This window comes from Moschus berezovskii, chromosome 13, assembly GCF_049115385.1.
Source record: "Moschus berezovskii isolate FMDL1 chromosome 13, NW_MosBer_1.0, whole genome shotgun sequence".
NCBI classification, from domain to species: Eukaryota; Metazoa; Chordata; class Mammalia; order Artiodactyla; family Moschidae; genus Moschus; species Moschus berezovskii.
Window position 1 is genome coordinate 44928730 of NC_142472.1, and position 16392 is coordinate 44945121.

A 16392-nucleotide genomic window follows, 5' to 3' on the forward strand; every position below is an offset into this window, starting at 1 on the left:
GCAGACAGGAATTAGCAACTGAACAACAGCAACAGAAAAACAGAATTATAAGGAGGGAAAAATATCATCACTTGCATATGTAGTGAAACAAATTATTTTTTGTTCAATATATTACTTATTGGTAAAGGTAATTTGTGCTTTTTTTGGTATTAAAGTATACAGATAAAAATATATATCTTTTTTGACTTATGAGGTGGATTATCTCCCCCCAAAAAACAATTTAAGTTGAAAGTATATTTAATACAGCTAACCCACTGAACATCATATCTTAACCTAGATGACTTTAGAGGTTCCAAGAACACTTACATTAGCCTACAGTTGTTCAAAATTATCTCACACAAAGTCTATTTTATAACAATGTGCTGAATATTTGCATACTTTATTGAATATTGCACTTAAAGTGAGAAACAGAATGGTTGCTTACCCTCATGATTACATGGCTGACTGGGAGATGCAGCTCACTGATTCCATCCAGGATCATGAGACATCATCATGCCGCATTTACCACTAGTCTAGGAAAAGACCAAAATTCAAATTATAATTTTTTCTGAATATGTATTGCTTTGCACCATCATAAAATTGAAAAAATTATGAGTTGAACCATCATCAATTGGGATTTTCTGTAGCAATTTTAATGGAAATTGGAAATAGTTGATGACATGGAAAAGACAAAAAAATCAGTTTATATTATAGCTCAATTTTAATTATAAATAAATGGGAAGAAATGAGTTAAATACCAAATGCATTTGAGGGCACAGAGTGGATTTCCATATATGTTTATGGAACAAAGGAAAGCATGAATGGGAGAGTAAAAAGTTACAGTCACTACATATGAGAGTTGTGGTAGTTTGTGTCCAATATGATAAAGTTGAAGTGAAAATGTCTGACTCTTTGCCACCCCAGGGACTATAAGTCCATGGAATCCTCCAGGCCAGAATACTGGAGTAGTTAGCTGTTCCCTTCCCCAGGGGATCTTCTCAATCCAGGGATTGAACCCAGGTCTCCCACATTACAGATGGATTCTTTACCAGTTGATCTATGAGGGAAGCCCCGTGTGCAACATGCTACCATTTATTTTTACTCCTTCAGTATACACATGCCATCAAATGATGACATCTGTTTCTCCACCCTTTTGATCTGACCTGGCATGTGATTCCTCTGAAAAATCAGATATGGTGGAAGTGACTCTAATCATTTCCAGGATACACCAATGTGAGTACTGGTATTTTCCTCTGAGCTGTCTTTTCTCTTCTTTTCTTTGTTTCTTTTTATTTTTTTCTTCTACTTTTATTGAGATACAGAATTGGCATTCAGCAGTGTATAAGTTTAAGGTATACAGTATAATGATTTGGCTTCTGTATATCATGAAACGATCACCACAAGTTAAGTTTAATGAGTATCCATCATCTCGTATAGACACATAATCAAAGAAGTAGAAAAAAATATTTTCGTTGTGATGAGAACTCTTAATTAGAGTTTACTCTCTTAATAAATTTTGTATTAAAATATAGCAATGTTAACTATATTTACCATGTTGTTCATCACATCCCCAGAACATAGTTATATTTGGCTTGATAATTTTTTAGGGTGACATTGATGAAATTTTATTTTGATTAATGAAGAATATTCTGATTATATTCAGAAAGTTGTATAGCATTTGTGACAATTTACAAAGTACCTTATTGTACAAAAATCACTTGAGCCTTAAAATAACTGTGATGTAGGCATATGAGTTATATGACTTTCAAAAGCAAGTATCCATTGCTCTCTCTTATCCCTCTACATCCTGAGCAAAATTGATTGTCTCTTTTCTTAGCTGCAGATGATCCTCCTAGCTGTTTTGTAATGCTTTTCTTTAGAACTCAGCAGCCATGTAAAACATGAGACTATATTGATACCATCAAGCTTTTAGCCACACAACTGGAGATTAAAACACTATGTGTTGAGAGGTGGAGAAGTATCAAGGTACCAGCCACATGAATGAAAAACTATATTGCATATTACATCCTACAGACTGGTTCCAATGTCTGCAATTTTGGACATTCTCTGACTGCAATTGCTTGTGAGATATTAAGCTAGACCTATTCCTAAACACATTCCATCTAAAGGTCAAAGAGAAATATTAATTATTGTTATTTTAAGCCAGTAAGTTTTCATGAGGTTTGTTACTAAGAAATAGATAATTAAAACAGAGGCCTGTTCTTGTTAAAAAATAACCTGAAACTTTGATAAACTATTCAGACTAATCCAGTTCAGTTCAGTCTTTCAGTTGTGTCCAACTCTTTGCAACCCCATGGACTGTAGCACGTCAGTCTTTCCTGTCTATCATAAACTCCAGGAGCTTGCTCAAATTCATATTCATCGAGTTGGTAATGCCATCCAACCATTTCATCCTCTGTCATCCCCTTCTCCTCCTGCCTTCAATATTTCCCAGCATCAGGGTCTTTTCTAAGGAGTCAGTTCTTCACATCAGGTGGTCAAAGTATTGGAGCTCCAGCTTCAGCATCAGTCCTTCCAATGAATATTCAGGACTGATTTCCTCTGGGATGGACTGGTTTGATCTCCTTATAGTCCAAAGGACTCAAGAGTCTTCTCTAACACTGATTCTTCAGGGCTTAGCTTTATGATCCAACTCTCACATCCATACATGACTGCTGGGAAAACCATAGCTTTGACTAGATGGAACTTTGTTGGCAAATTAACGTCTCTGCTTTTTAACATGCTGTCTAAGTTGGTCATAGCTTTTCTTCCAAGGAGTAAGCATTTTTAAATTTCATGGCTGAAGTCACCATCTGCAATGATTTTGGAGCCCATGAAAATAAAGCCCGTGTGTTTGTATTTGCTATAGTGAATGATGCATAGGACCTGCCCCCTAACACATAGACATTCTTATCCTGAAGGGAGAAGGGAAAATCCGTTGAAAAGTAGAAAATTATGTCAGGCATAACAAAGGACAGGATGACAACAGTTAAAAATAGGGTTAATGGTAAGAGAAGATATCCTTTTAGTTGAGAAATTAAGGCATAGAATAATCAAATGTGGGAATGAGGAATATATAAAGCTTAAAAAGAACTAACAACGGAAATTATAGGGACCAGCCAATAAGATTAATGAATTTCCCTAACTTCATTCCCCAAAAAAGGCAGTCTTCTTTTTGAAGGATATTGGCTGTTATTTCCAGATGTAGCTTGGTAGAAATAAAAGAAAAAAATGTTGGGCAACAAAACTGCAAATATTATTGAAAGTGAAAATTGCTCAGTCGTGTCCAACTCTTTGTAACCCCATGGACTATACAGTCCATGGAATTCTCCAGGCCAGATTACTGGAGTGGGTAGCCTTTCCCTTCTCCAGGGGATCTTCCCAACTCAAGGATCAAACCCAGGTCTCCCGCATTGCAGGTAGGTTATTTAACAGCTTAGCCACTAAGGAAGCCCAAGAATACTGGAATGGGTAGACTTTCCCTTCTCCAGCAGATCTTCTCAACTCAAGAATCGAACCAGGGTCTCCTGCATTGCAAGCAGATTCTTTACAAACTGATCTATCAGGAAAGCCCTGCAAATATTCTTACCCTCAGAAAAGGGTGGTTGGTTAGGAGCAGTGGTGCTATATTGAAGATGGGAGAGTAGCCCGCTCTGACAAAAAAGATATGACATTACATACAATTTGCTATTGCAACTCCTAAGACCTACCTGTATATTTTACAACTCATTAAACTTTACTCTTGAAGAAAACTTACGATAGATTCGAAATCTAAGTTTTTCTAAGCATATTTTAGCCAGGAACATTCTCAGGTACCCAGTAAGCTATCTTTAAACAGCCTTCAAGATAGATGGAACCTTTATTTATTCCGTGAGAATTTCCCAAACTTGCACTATTTCTTGAAAAAAAAAATATTACCAATGATTTGTCTCCTTCACATTGCCATCCATATGTCTACTGCCAGTTACTTTTGTTATTATTCCCTTTACAGTGGAAGGGAGTGAGTCCTTGTGGTCTACGGGAATCACACAAATAATACAAAATATTATACCTCACAATAATAGCTACCTTTACTCAACAGATACTAAATAGATTCACAAAGACAAATTCAATTAATTTTCAGAAGTCTATGAGGTAAGCATAAAAGTACTGTGTTATTTGCACTTACCAGTAGTAGTGTGTTGTTTACTGTATTGTTTGCAACTAAAATAACAATTGTAATAGTAACAAGTAGCTTGCCCAAATATACAGATGTTGACAGTTTTAGTATTGAAGTCCAAACAATCTAATTCTTTCCTTTCACTGTTGGCTCAGAGAGTAAAGAATCCACATGCAATGTAGGAAACCCAAGTCTTATCCCTAAGTCAAGATCCCCTGGAGAAGGAAACGACAACCCACTCCAGTATTCTTGCCTGGGAAATTCCATGGACAGAGGAGCCTGTCTGGCTCCTCCACAGTGTCGCAGAGAGTTGAACACAAATGAGTGACTAACACACTTAATGTAACTGTAGAATACACTAAGTGTAACAGTTAATGGAAGGTCAGTGCATTGGCCTTTTATGTGCTAAAGGCACATAAAATCCTGAGGGAACTTAGCAGATATTCCTATGAGATTTTGAAATGTCCCATCAATAAGCTTTTTCCCTCTTAATATTATATAAAGGGATACAATTCTGCAAACATATGTGTGACCTCGATTTGATTTACAAAGCAAAAAATATAAGTAGAAGGAAGCAAAAAGAGGGAAGAGGGGAACTTACTACTTTATGTAGATAGGTTTAATGTGTAAATTTCAGAAACTACATTAAACTTCACATTCAATTAAACTTGAGGCATTTTGTACAATTCCCTATTTAATATTTGTATAATTCTTGTTCTTCTATTTAAATTTTAAATTGAATACTGAGAGATATTGTAGGGAAAGAGAAAATTAGCTAAGATGGCATGGTCTGGCTCTCCCACTATACGGCCTCTAGCTCTTGCCCCACGTTGTGTAAATAATGATTATGTAACAGCTGAGATCACTTACAGCACTGTGCATGTGCTCACGAGGTACTCGCTTGGTCAAGGGCTACTTTGTGAGGTATGCCTGTATAAGCTACATCTAGAACAGCCCTGAAGGGTTGTCTGCTTATGTTATGTTATGTTATGTCTGCTGCTACAGCTGCTGTTCCAGCCAGGAGAGAATGAACATATTTGCAGTTCCTAAGGCTCCTCACATTTTCTTCCAGCCTCTTAGCTGGCATCTTGACTATCATGGGTTCAGTGAACAGTACAGACAGTGAGATACAGTGAGACAATTGGTGTCACTAACAGGATCAGCGATAGCTATTGTTTCTTTTTACTAACCTCTGAAATGTGGTTTACTTTTGATGTCACATCTTGGTTTTGGCTTTGATGTCAAAGCTTACATTTAATGGCATATTTGAAATGCAGGAATACTGTCAGGGCACGTTTCCTGGACACAAAGCAAGTGTAGTCACACAAGACCCTATGTGTAAAAGTGCCCCAGGCTTGATTAGACATTCTGGTGTTGCTGCCTTAAAATTATTAATAAGAATGAATACAGAGTCAACTATTTTCATTTTGCACTAGGCAGCACAACTGAAACAGTTGTGACTGTAGTGTTTGGCATAATTATTGATGTATGACTGAGTATGTCAAAATTTGTATTCAAATGTTATGATTTATCATATATTCTACTTGTGTCTTTAGCTTCAGTTTGCATTAACTCCTATCTGGATTCAGTGGCCTGGAAGTTATCACATACTAAAAGGAAGATGTTTATCACATTCATGAATCCTCACAGATCACCGTACATATTACATTCTTCAGAAGAAACTAGTTCAACAGATGGAACTACTAATTTGAAGGCAACAAACATACGGTATTTCTCACTGTCCCTCATTATAAGAGACAAACCTCATTTTAGACCCAAGTGTAACTCCATCCCACACAGACCTGATGTTATCTGACATTTATTATGGCAAACTATTTACATCAGAAATGCTACTTTATGAAAATAAGGCTACAGAATATTATATTTATGCTGACATATTAGTCATGGAACTTTAAACCTCCTACATCACCATCTCTTTCTGCTCTTCATTCTGTTTCTTTACCTTATATTCTTCCTGCTCCTTAGTCTTGGACATTTGAGAAATTTAAAGTAATATATTACATCAGCATTTGTAATAACATTTTGCCAAAGTATACATGATAACCTATAACAGAAGGAATATCACATATTGTAAAAGAGCTATATTTTAAAAATAGTGACTATAAAACCAGCAGTGAAATCTCTGGTGAAACTCATTTAATGAGATTTTAAAAAAACATAGTGTTTCCTAATATTTTAATTATTTGTTCTGAAATAGTTGTATGAACTTTCGAAAAATAATGTGTGTTTTCAGCTAAAATGTTGACAACAGAAGTTCCAAAATCTTTGAAACATTGAATAGGCCTATCTCCTATTTACCTGTGTGTTTATCTTCTATCTATTGATACTTTCCTTTCTTTTTTCCCTCCTTCCATCTTACTTTTCCTCTGTTTTAATGATATTTTTGCTCCTGTTTCTTGGAGAAAAACTGAACAGCTTTAAGAAGGATTATCATAAGTTGACTTGTGTTTCTCTTTTCTCTGTCTTTACAGAGACAGTCTATTGTTATTAAGATATTTAATGATTGCAGTAAAATTCATAACAACAGTTGTAAAGAAAATTAGGAGACAGAAGAGAGTTAACTCAACATGAATTCAGAGGAAAAAATACTATTATATTTATCTACATGTCCATTTTTATATCATTATCATACTGTTTTTATAGAAAATAATAGAAATCTAAAAGTAAAACCATTTAAGTCATCCAATTTGAATATTATTCAAATTTCTTTTGTTTCTCCTAAGTCTCCATGAGTTTCTACATAGATTTTAGAATTTGCTTGTCAGTTTTGAAAATAAAACTTAATGGCAATGCTCAACATTCTCCAAGACAGGTTTCAGCAATATGTGAACCATGAACTTCCAGATGTTCAAGCTGATTTTAGAAAAGGCAGAGGAACCAGAGATCAAATTGCAACATCTGCTGGACAATGGAAAAAGCAAGAGGGTTCCAGAAAACAGTCTATTTCTGCTTTATCTACTATGCCAAAAACTTTCACTGTGTGGATCAAAATAAACTGTGGAAAATTCTGAAATGGGAATACCAGACCACCTGACGTGCCTCCTGAGAAACTTACATGCAGTTCAGGAAGCAACAGTTAGAACTGGACATAGAAAAATAGACTGTTTCCAAACAGGAAAAGGAGTACGTCAAGGCTATATATTGTCACCCTGCTTATTTAACTTATATGCAGAGTATATCATGAGAAACGCTGGACTGGAAGAAGCACAAGCTGGAATCAAGATTGCCGGGAGAAATATCAATAACCTCAGATATACAGATGACAGCACCCTTATGGCAGAAAGTGAAGAGGAACTCAAAAGCCTCTTGATGAAAGTGAAAGAGGAGAGTGAAAAAGCTGGCTTAAAGCTCAACATTCAGAAAACTAAGATCACGGCATCTGGTCCCATCACTTCATGGCAAATAGATGGGGAAACAGTGGAAACAGTGTCAGACTTTATTTTCTTGGGCTCCAAAATCACTGCAGATGCTGATTGCAGCCATGAAATTAAAAGACGCTTACTCCTTGGAAGAAAAGTCATGACCAACCTATATAGCATATTACAAAGCAGAGACATTACTTTGCCAACAAAGGTCTGTCTAATCAAGGCTATGGTTTTTCCTGTGGTCATGTATGGATGTGAGAGTTGGACTGTGAAGACAGCTGAGCGCTGAAGAATTGATGCTTTTGAACTGTGGTGTTGGAGAAGATTCTTGAGAGTCCCTTGGACTGCAAGGAGATCTAACCAGTTCATTCTAATTTTGATCATTCCTGGGTTTTCTTTGGAAGGACTGATGCTAAAGCTGAAACTCCAATACTTTGGTCACCTCATGCGAAGAGTTGACTCATTGGAAAAGAACCTGATGATGGGAGGGATTGGGGGCAGGAAGAGAAGGGGACGACAGAGAATGAGATGGCTGGATGGCATCACCGACTTGATAGACTTGATTTTGAGTGAATTCCTGGAGTTTGTGATGGACAGGGAGGCCTGGTGTGCTGTGATTCATGGGGTCGCAAAGAGTTGGACACGACTGAGTGACTGAACTGAACTGAACTGAGTGAAGCTCTTAAGAATATTGAGTGTTTGAATACATAAATATGATATTTATCCTATTCACTTAGATCTTCTAAGTTTTTTAAATTTTTAATGAATATAATTTATATGAAGTTAATTAAAAATTATGGTGGTATTTTATGGTATTTTTGCCATTGTAAAATATTTTCTACTATTTAATAATATAATTAGTTTAGAAATATCAATCTTGTATCTTGCAACCTTGCTATTCCAATTCAGTTTTATTGTTTTTTGTATGTGAGTGTGTATGTATGTGGCTTTTTCTTTTTGCATATTGTATAAAATCATCTATATGTAAGATCGTGTTATCTGTGAATAAAGACTCTCCTCTTGAGTTTTTAGGTCAGCAGCCTTTATATCAATTTCTTAATGAGAATCCTAGTATGTAACTAGTCCTTTATTTCTTGCTCTATTTTTTTTTTTTTTAGGTAATTAATTTATTTTTTATTGGAGGCAAATTATTTTACAATATTATATTGGTTGGTTTTGCCATACATTGATATGAATTTGCCCCGGGTTTACATAAGTTCCCCCTCCTGAACCCCCCTCCCACCTCCCTCCTCCCTTTATCCTCCCTCTGTGTCATCCCCGCATGCCAGCCCCGAGCATCCTATAACATGCATTGACCCTGAACTAGTGATTCGTTTCACATATGACAACATACGTGTTTCAATGCCATTCTCCCAAATCATCCCACCCTCACCCTCTCCCATAGAGTCCCAAAGACTGTTCTATACATCTGTGTCTCTTTTGCTGTCTCGTATACAGGGTTATCATTTGCATCTTTCTAAATTCCATATATATGTGTTAGTATACTGTATTGGTGTTTTTCTTTCTGGCTTACTTCACTCTGTATAATAGGCTCCAGTTTCATCCACCTCATTAGAACTGATTCAAATGTATTCTTTTTAATGGCTGAATAATACTCCATTGTGTATATGTACCAAAGCTTTCTTATCCATTCGTCTGCAGATGGACATCTAGGTTGCTTCCATGTCCTGGCTATTATAAACAGTGCTGCAATGAACATTGGAGTACACGTGTCTCTTTCAATTCTGGTTTCCTCAGTGTGTATGCCCAGGAGTGTGATTGCTGGATCATATGGCAGTTCTATTTCCAGTTTTTTGAGGAATCTCCACACTGTTCTCCAGAGTGGCTGTACTAGTTTGCATTCCCCCCAACAGTGTAAGAGGGTTCCTTTCTCTCCACTTCCTCTCCAGCATTTATTGCATGTAGACTTTTGGATAGCAGCCATTCTGACTGGTGTGAAATGCTATCTCATTGTGGTTTTGATTTGCATCTCTCTGATTATGAGGGATGTTGAGCATTTTTTCATGTGTTTGTTAGCCATCTGTATGTCTTCTTTGGAGAAATGTCTGTTTAGTTCTTTGGCCCATTTTTTGATTGGGTCATTTATTTTTCTGGAATTGAGCTGCAGGAGCTGCTTGTATATTTTGGAGATTAATCCTTTATCCGTTGCTTCATTTGCTATTATTTTCTCCCATTCTGAAGGCTGTCTTTTCACCTTACTTATAGTTTCCTTTGCTGTGCAGAAGCTTTTGATTTTAATTAGGTCCCATTTGTTTATTTTTGCTTTTATTTCCAATATTCTGGGAGGTGGGTCATGGAGGATCCTGCTGTGATTTATGTCGGAGAGTGTTTTGCCTACGTTCTCCTCTAGGAGTTTTATAGTTTCTGGTCTTACATTTAGCTCTCTAATCCATTTTGAGTTTATTTTGGTTTATGGTGTTAGGAAGTGTTCTAGTTTCATTCTTTTACAAGTGGCTGACCAGTTTTCTCAGCACCACTTGTTAAAGAGACTGTCTTTTCTCCATTTTATATTCTTGCCTCCTTTGTCAAAGATGAGGTGTCCATAGATGCGTGGATTTATCTCTGGGCTTTCTATTTTGTTCCATTGATCCATATTTCTGTCTTTATGCCAGTACCATACTGTCTTGATGACTGTGGCTTTGTAGTAGAGCCTGAAGTCTGGCAGGTTAATTCCCCCAGTTCCATTTTTCTTCCTCAAGATTGCTTTGGCTATTCGAGGTTTTTTGTATTTCCATACAAATTGTGAGATTATTTGTTCTAGTTCTGTGAAAAATATCTTTGGTAGCTTGATAGGGATTGCATTGAATGTATAAATTACTTTGGGTAGTATACTCATTTTTACAATATTTATTCTTCCAATCCATGAACATGGTATATTTCTCCATCTATTAGTGTCCTCTTTGATTGCTTTCAGTAGTGTTTTATAGTTTTCTATGTACAAGTCTTTTGTTTCCTTACGTAGATATATTCCTAAGTATTTAATTCTTTTCGTTGCAACAGTGAATGGAATAGTTTCCTTAATTTCTCTTTCTATTTTCTCATTATTAGTGTATAGGAATGCAAGGGATTTCTGTGTGTTGATTTTATATCCTGCAACGTTACTGTAATCATTGATTAGCTCTAGTAGTTTTCTGGTAGAGTCTCTAGGGTTTTCTGTGTAGAGGATCATGTCATCAGCGAACAGTGAAAGTTTTACTTCTTCTTTTCCAATTTGTATTCCTTTTATGTCTTTTTCTGCTCTGATTGCTGTGGCCAAAACTTCCAGAACTATGTTGAATAGTAGTGGTGAGAGTGGGCACCCTTGTCTTGTTCCTGACTTTAGGGGAAATGCTTTCAGTTTTTCACCATTGAGGATAATGTTTGCTGTGGGTTTGTCATATATAGCTTTTATTATGTTGAGGTATGTCCCTTCTATTCCCACTTTCTGGAGGGTTTTTATCATAAATGGATGTTGAATTTTGTCGAAGGCTTTCTCTGCATCTATTGAGATAATCATATGATTTTTATTTTTCAGTTTGTTAATGTGGTGTATCACATTGACTGATTTGCGGATATTGAAGAATTCTTGCATTCCTGGGATAAAGCCCACTTGGTCATGATGTATGATCTTCTTAATGTGTTGTTGGATTCTGATTGCTAGAATTTTGTTAAGGATTTTTGCATCTATGTTCATCAGTGATATTGGCCTGTAGTTTTCTTTTTTTGTGGGGTCTTTACCAGGTTTTGGGATTAGGGTGATGGTGGCCTCATAGAATGAGTTTGGAAGTTTCCCTTCCTCAGCAATTTTCTGGAAGAGTTTGAGTAGTATAGGTGTTAGCTCTTCTCTAAATTTTTGGTAGAATTCAGCTGTGAAGCCGTCTGGACCTGGGCTTTTGTTTGCTGGGAGATTTTTGATTACAGTTTCAATTTCCGTGCTTGTGATGGGTCTGTTCAGATTTTCTATTTCTTCCTGGTTCAGTTTTGGAAAGCTGTATTTTTCTAGGAATTTGTCCATTTCTTCCAGGTTATTCATTTTATTGCCATATAATTCCTGATAGTATTCTCTAATAATCCTTTGTATTTCTGTGTTGTCAGTTGTGATCTCTCCATTTTCATTTCTAATTTTATTGATTTGGTTCTTCTCCCTTTGTTTCTTGATAAGTCTGGCTAGTGGTTTGTCAATTTTATTTACCTTCTCAAAGAACCAGCTTTTGGCTTTGTTGATTTTTGCTATAGTCTCTTTTGTTTCTTTTGCATTTATCTCTGCCCTAATTTTTACAATTTCTTTCCTTCTGCTGAGCCTGGGGTTCTTCATTTCTTCCTTTTCTAGTTGCTTTAGATGTAGAGTTAGGTTATTTAGTTGACTTTTTTCTTGTTTCTTGAGGTGTGCCTGTATTGCTATGAACTTCCCCCTTAGCACTGCTTTTACAGTGTCCCAGAGGTTTTGGGTTGTTGTGTTTTCATTTTCATTCATTTCTATGAATATTTTGATTTCTCTTTTGATTTCTTCTATGATTTGTTCATTGTTCAGCAGCGTGTTGTTCAGCCTCCATATGTTGGCATGTTTAATAGTTTTTCTCCCATAATTGAGATCTAATTTTACTGCATTGTGGTCAGAAAAGATGCATGGAATGATTTAAACTTTTCTGAACTTACCAAGGCTAGATTTATGGCCCAGGATGTGATCTATCCTGGAAAAGGTTCCATGTGCACTTGAGAAAAAGGTGAAATTCATTGTTTGAGGGTGAAATGTCCTATAGATATCAATTAGGTCTAACTGGTCTATTATATCATTTAAAGATTGTGTTTCCTTGTTAATTTTCTGTTTAGTTGATCTATCCATAGATGTAAGTGTGGTATTAAAATCTCCCACTATTATTGCATTATTGTTAATTTCCCCTTTCATACTTGTTAGTAATTGTCTTACATATTGCGGTGCTCCTATGTTGGGTGCATAAATATTTATAATTGTTATATCTTCATCTTGGATTGATCCTTTGATCATTATGTAGTTTCCTTCTTTGTCTCTTTTCACAGCCTTTGTTTTAAAGTCTATTTTATCTGATATGAGTATTGCTACTCCTGCTTTCTTTTGGTCTCTATTTGCATGGAATATCTTTTTCCAGCCCTTCACTTTCAGTCTGTACGTGTCCCTCGTTTTGAGGTGGGTCTCTTGCAGACAACATATATGGGGGTCTTGTTTTTGTATCCATTCAGCCAGCCTTTGTCTTTTGGTTGGGGCATTCAACCCATTTACGTTTAAGGTAATTATTGATAAGTACTATCCTGTAGCCATTTTCTTTATTGCTTTGGGTTCGAGTTTATACACCCTTTCTGTGTTTCCTGTCTAGAAAAGATCCTTTAGCATTTGTTGGAGAGCTGGTTTGGTAATGCTGAATTCTCTCAGCTTTTGCTTGCTGTAAAGCTTTTGATTTCTCCTTCATATTTGAATGAGATCCTTGCTGGGTACAGTAGTCTGGGCTGTAGGTTATTTTCTTTCATCACTTTAAGTATGTCTTGCCATTCCCTCCTGGCCTGAAGAGTTTCTGTTGAAAGATCAGCTGTTACCCTTATGGGAATCCCCTTGTGTGTTATTTGCTGTTTTTCCCTTGCTGCTTTTAGTATTTGTTCTTTGTGTTTGATCTTTGTTAATTTGATTAATATGTGTCTTGGAGTATTTCGCCTTGGGTTTATCCTGTTGGGGACTCTCTGGGTTTCTTGGACTTGGGTGATTATTTCTTTCCCTATTTTAGGGAAGTTTTCAACTATTATCTCCTCAAGTATTCTTTCATGGTCTTTCTTTTTGTCTTCTTCTTCTGGGATTCCTATGATTCGAATGTTGGAGCGTTTAACATTGTCCCAGAGGTCTCTAATATTGTTCTCATTTCTTTTAATTTGTTTTTCTTTTTTCCTCTCTGTTTCATTTATTTCTACAATTCTATCTTGTAGCTCGCTTATCCTGTCTTCTGCCTCCGTTATTCTACTGTTTGTTCCCTCCAGTGTTTCTGATCTCATCTATTGTATTATTCATTGTATATTGACTCTTTTTTATTTCCTCTAAGTCCTTATTAAACCTTTCTTCCATCTTCTCAATCCTTTTCTCCAGGTTATTTATCTGTAACTCCATTTTGCTTTCAATATTTTGAATCATTTCACCACCAAAATTCGAAATTCTTTTTCATGTAGATTCCCTATATCTTCCTCTTTTGTTTGTGTTGGTGGGCATTTATCTTGTTCCTTTACTTGCTGGGTATTTCTCTGCTTCTTCATCTTGCTTATAATGCTTTGCTTGGGGTGGCCTTTCCCTCTTCTGGTCGTTTGTGGAGTTCTCTTTATTATGTAGTTTCCTTGCTGTGTGTGGGGTTGGACAGGTGACTTGTCAAGGTTCCCTGGTTATGGAAGCCTGTGTCGGTGTTCTGGTGGGTGGAGCTGGATTTGTTCTCTCTGGAGTGCAATGAAGTGTCCAGTAATGAGTTATGAGATGTCAGTGGGTTTGGAGTGACTTTGGGCAGCCTGTATATTGAAGCTCAGGGATAGTTTCCTGTGTTACTGGAGAATTTGCGTGGTATGTCTTGCTCTGGAACTTGTTGACCCTTGGGTTTAGCGTAGGTATGGAGACGTTTGATGAGCTCCTATCGATTAATGTTCCCTGGAGTCAGGACTTCTCTGGTGTTCTCAGGATTCGGGCTTAAGCCTCTTGCCTCTGGTTTTTGGTCTTATTCTTGGAGTAGTCTCTAGACGTCTCTATCTGTCATTTCCAAGGTGGTTCCCTCTGTTTTAGCTTCTGTCTGCTGGTCTCTTCAGTGTCTAATTTCCTCCCTGATACTAGGGGGTGGGTGGACACTTTTTAAGGCTCAGTTGTTCAGTCCTGTTCTGGGAAGGGAGGAACGCTGCAGTCGAATATCTCTGGCATCTGTGGGGAGTGCTCGCAGCGTCTCAGCCACACTGGGTTTGCCCCCGCTCACAGCACGTATGCTGTCCCAGTCTATACTGCACAGGCTCTAGGTTGCTCTGCCGGGAGCTGTCTGAGGCCGGCACCGGGTTTTATGCACTTCCCAGGTCTGAGCGGCTCAAGTTCAGGTTCTCAGGTACTCCACAAAGGCGCAGACTTGGTTGGGCCTGCGTTTTGTGCCTTCCCCGGTCCGAGCAGCTCAAGGGACTAGGTGTTTTGCGAGCGCGGTCTCTGGACTTATCGCCTCCCCAGTCCCCGCCACTCAGTTTTCTGGGTGTACAACCTTCTCAGGGGGATATCGACCGGCCGGAGCCCAAGAAGTCCTGATTAGCAACAGGCCTGTGTGCAGTTTGTATCAGATGCCTTTCTGGGGCCGCGGTTGCCCGCTCTGGGTCTGGCTGCGCTCCCTGCCTGTCTCGGCGGGGGATGGGGGATGGGCCGACCGCAGCCAGCTCGCTCTGCTCAGTCCTTTATTCTGTGAGCGGGGCTGGCTGAGTCATAGGTTAGAGCTTTCCGCCTTTTCGTGGGGAAGCTATCCCACAGTCTGCTTTGCTCTCCCCAGTTCTCTCAAACTGTTCTTGTGGCATTCAAGCCCAGTCCTCTCTCTAAGCAGTTCAGCCGGCTCCTCCCTGCCCAGCCCCCGCTTGCTAATGGTGTATGCAGGCGTCTGCGCTGCTTCTCCGCTGGGAGTTACCGTTTGGCGGGTAATCTCCTTTCGAAGAAAATGGGCTGTTTTTCTGGGTGCCTGACGTCCTCTGCCAGCATTCAGAAGTTGTTTTGTGGACTTTACTTGCGTTCAAATGTTCTTTTGATGAATTTGTGGGGGAGAGAGTGGTCTCGCCGTCCTATTCCTCCGCCATCTTGTTCCACATCCCCACTATTCTGATTTTAATAGAGATCCTCCATCTTCTTCTCTGGCTGTGGATTTGTGTATTTCTCCATACATACACACCACTCAGTAAGCTTCTGTTGTGCAGCAACAAGTCCTCTGTTTTCTTATTGATCGTCTGTCTAGATCAGATTTTTTGCTCATTACTGAAAGAAGAGTACTGTCGGGAGCGGGACGCGAGTAACTTCTAGTCCAGCCACCGAGTTATCGCTCCTAGCGAAGCCTGAATCACCGGCTTCCGTCCCGGCTGCCGCAGGGCGGATGGCCTCCTCTGCGTCCGCTCTTGCTCTATTTTTGATTCTATTTGTCTTTCACGGTTCAGTGTCCTTATGTTTATTCTATTTCTATTTCTGGGCTTCTTGGATGTTTATATTTATATTTGTCATCAAATATGGGAGTTTTTCTGCTATTACTTCTTCAATTATTCTGTGTGCTGCCTCTCTCTCTTTCTTCTGGAACCCCCATGTATATTCTGGTCCATTTTTAATGTCCTATCAGTTCAGTTCAGTTCAGTTCAGTCGCTCAGTCGTGTCTGAACTCTCTGTGACCCCATGAATCACAGCACGCCAGGCCTCCCTGTCCATCACCAACTCCCGGAGTACACTCAAACCCATGTCCACAGAGTTGGTGATGCCATCCAGCCATCTCATTCTCTGTCGTCCCCTTCTCCTCCCGCCCCCAACCTTTCCCAGCATCAGAGTCTTTTCCAGTGAGTCAACACTTCGCATGAGGTGGCCAAAGAACTGGAGTTTCAGCCTCAGCATCAGTCATTCCAATGAACACCCAGGACTGATCTCCTTTAGAATGGATTGGTTGCATCTCACTTCAGTTCAAGGGACTCTCAAGAGTCTTCTCCAACACCACAGTTCAAAAGCATCAATTCTTCGGCAATCAGCTTTCTTCATAGTCCAACTCTCACATCCATACATGACCACGGGAAAAACCATAGCCTTGACTAGACGGACTTTTGTTGGCATAGTAATGTCTCTGCTTTTTAATATGCTGTCTAGGTTGGTCATACCTCATG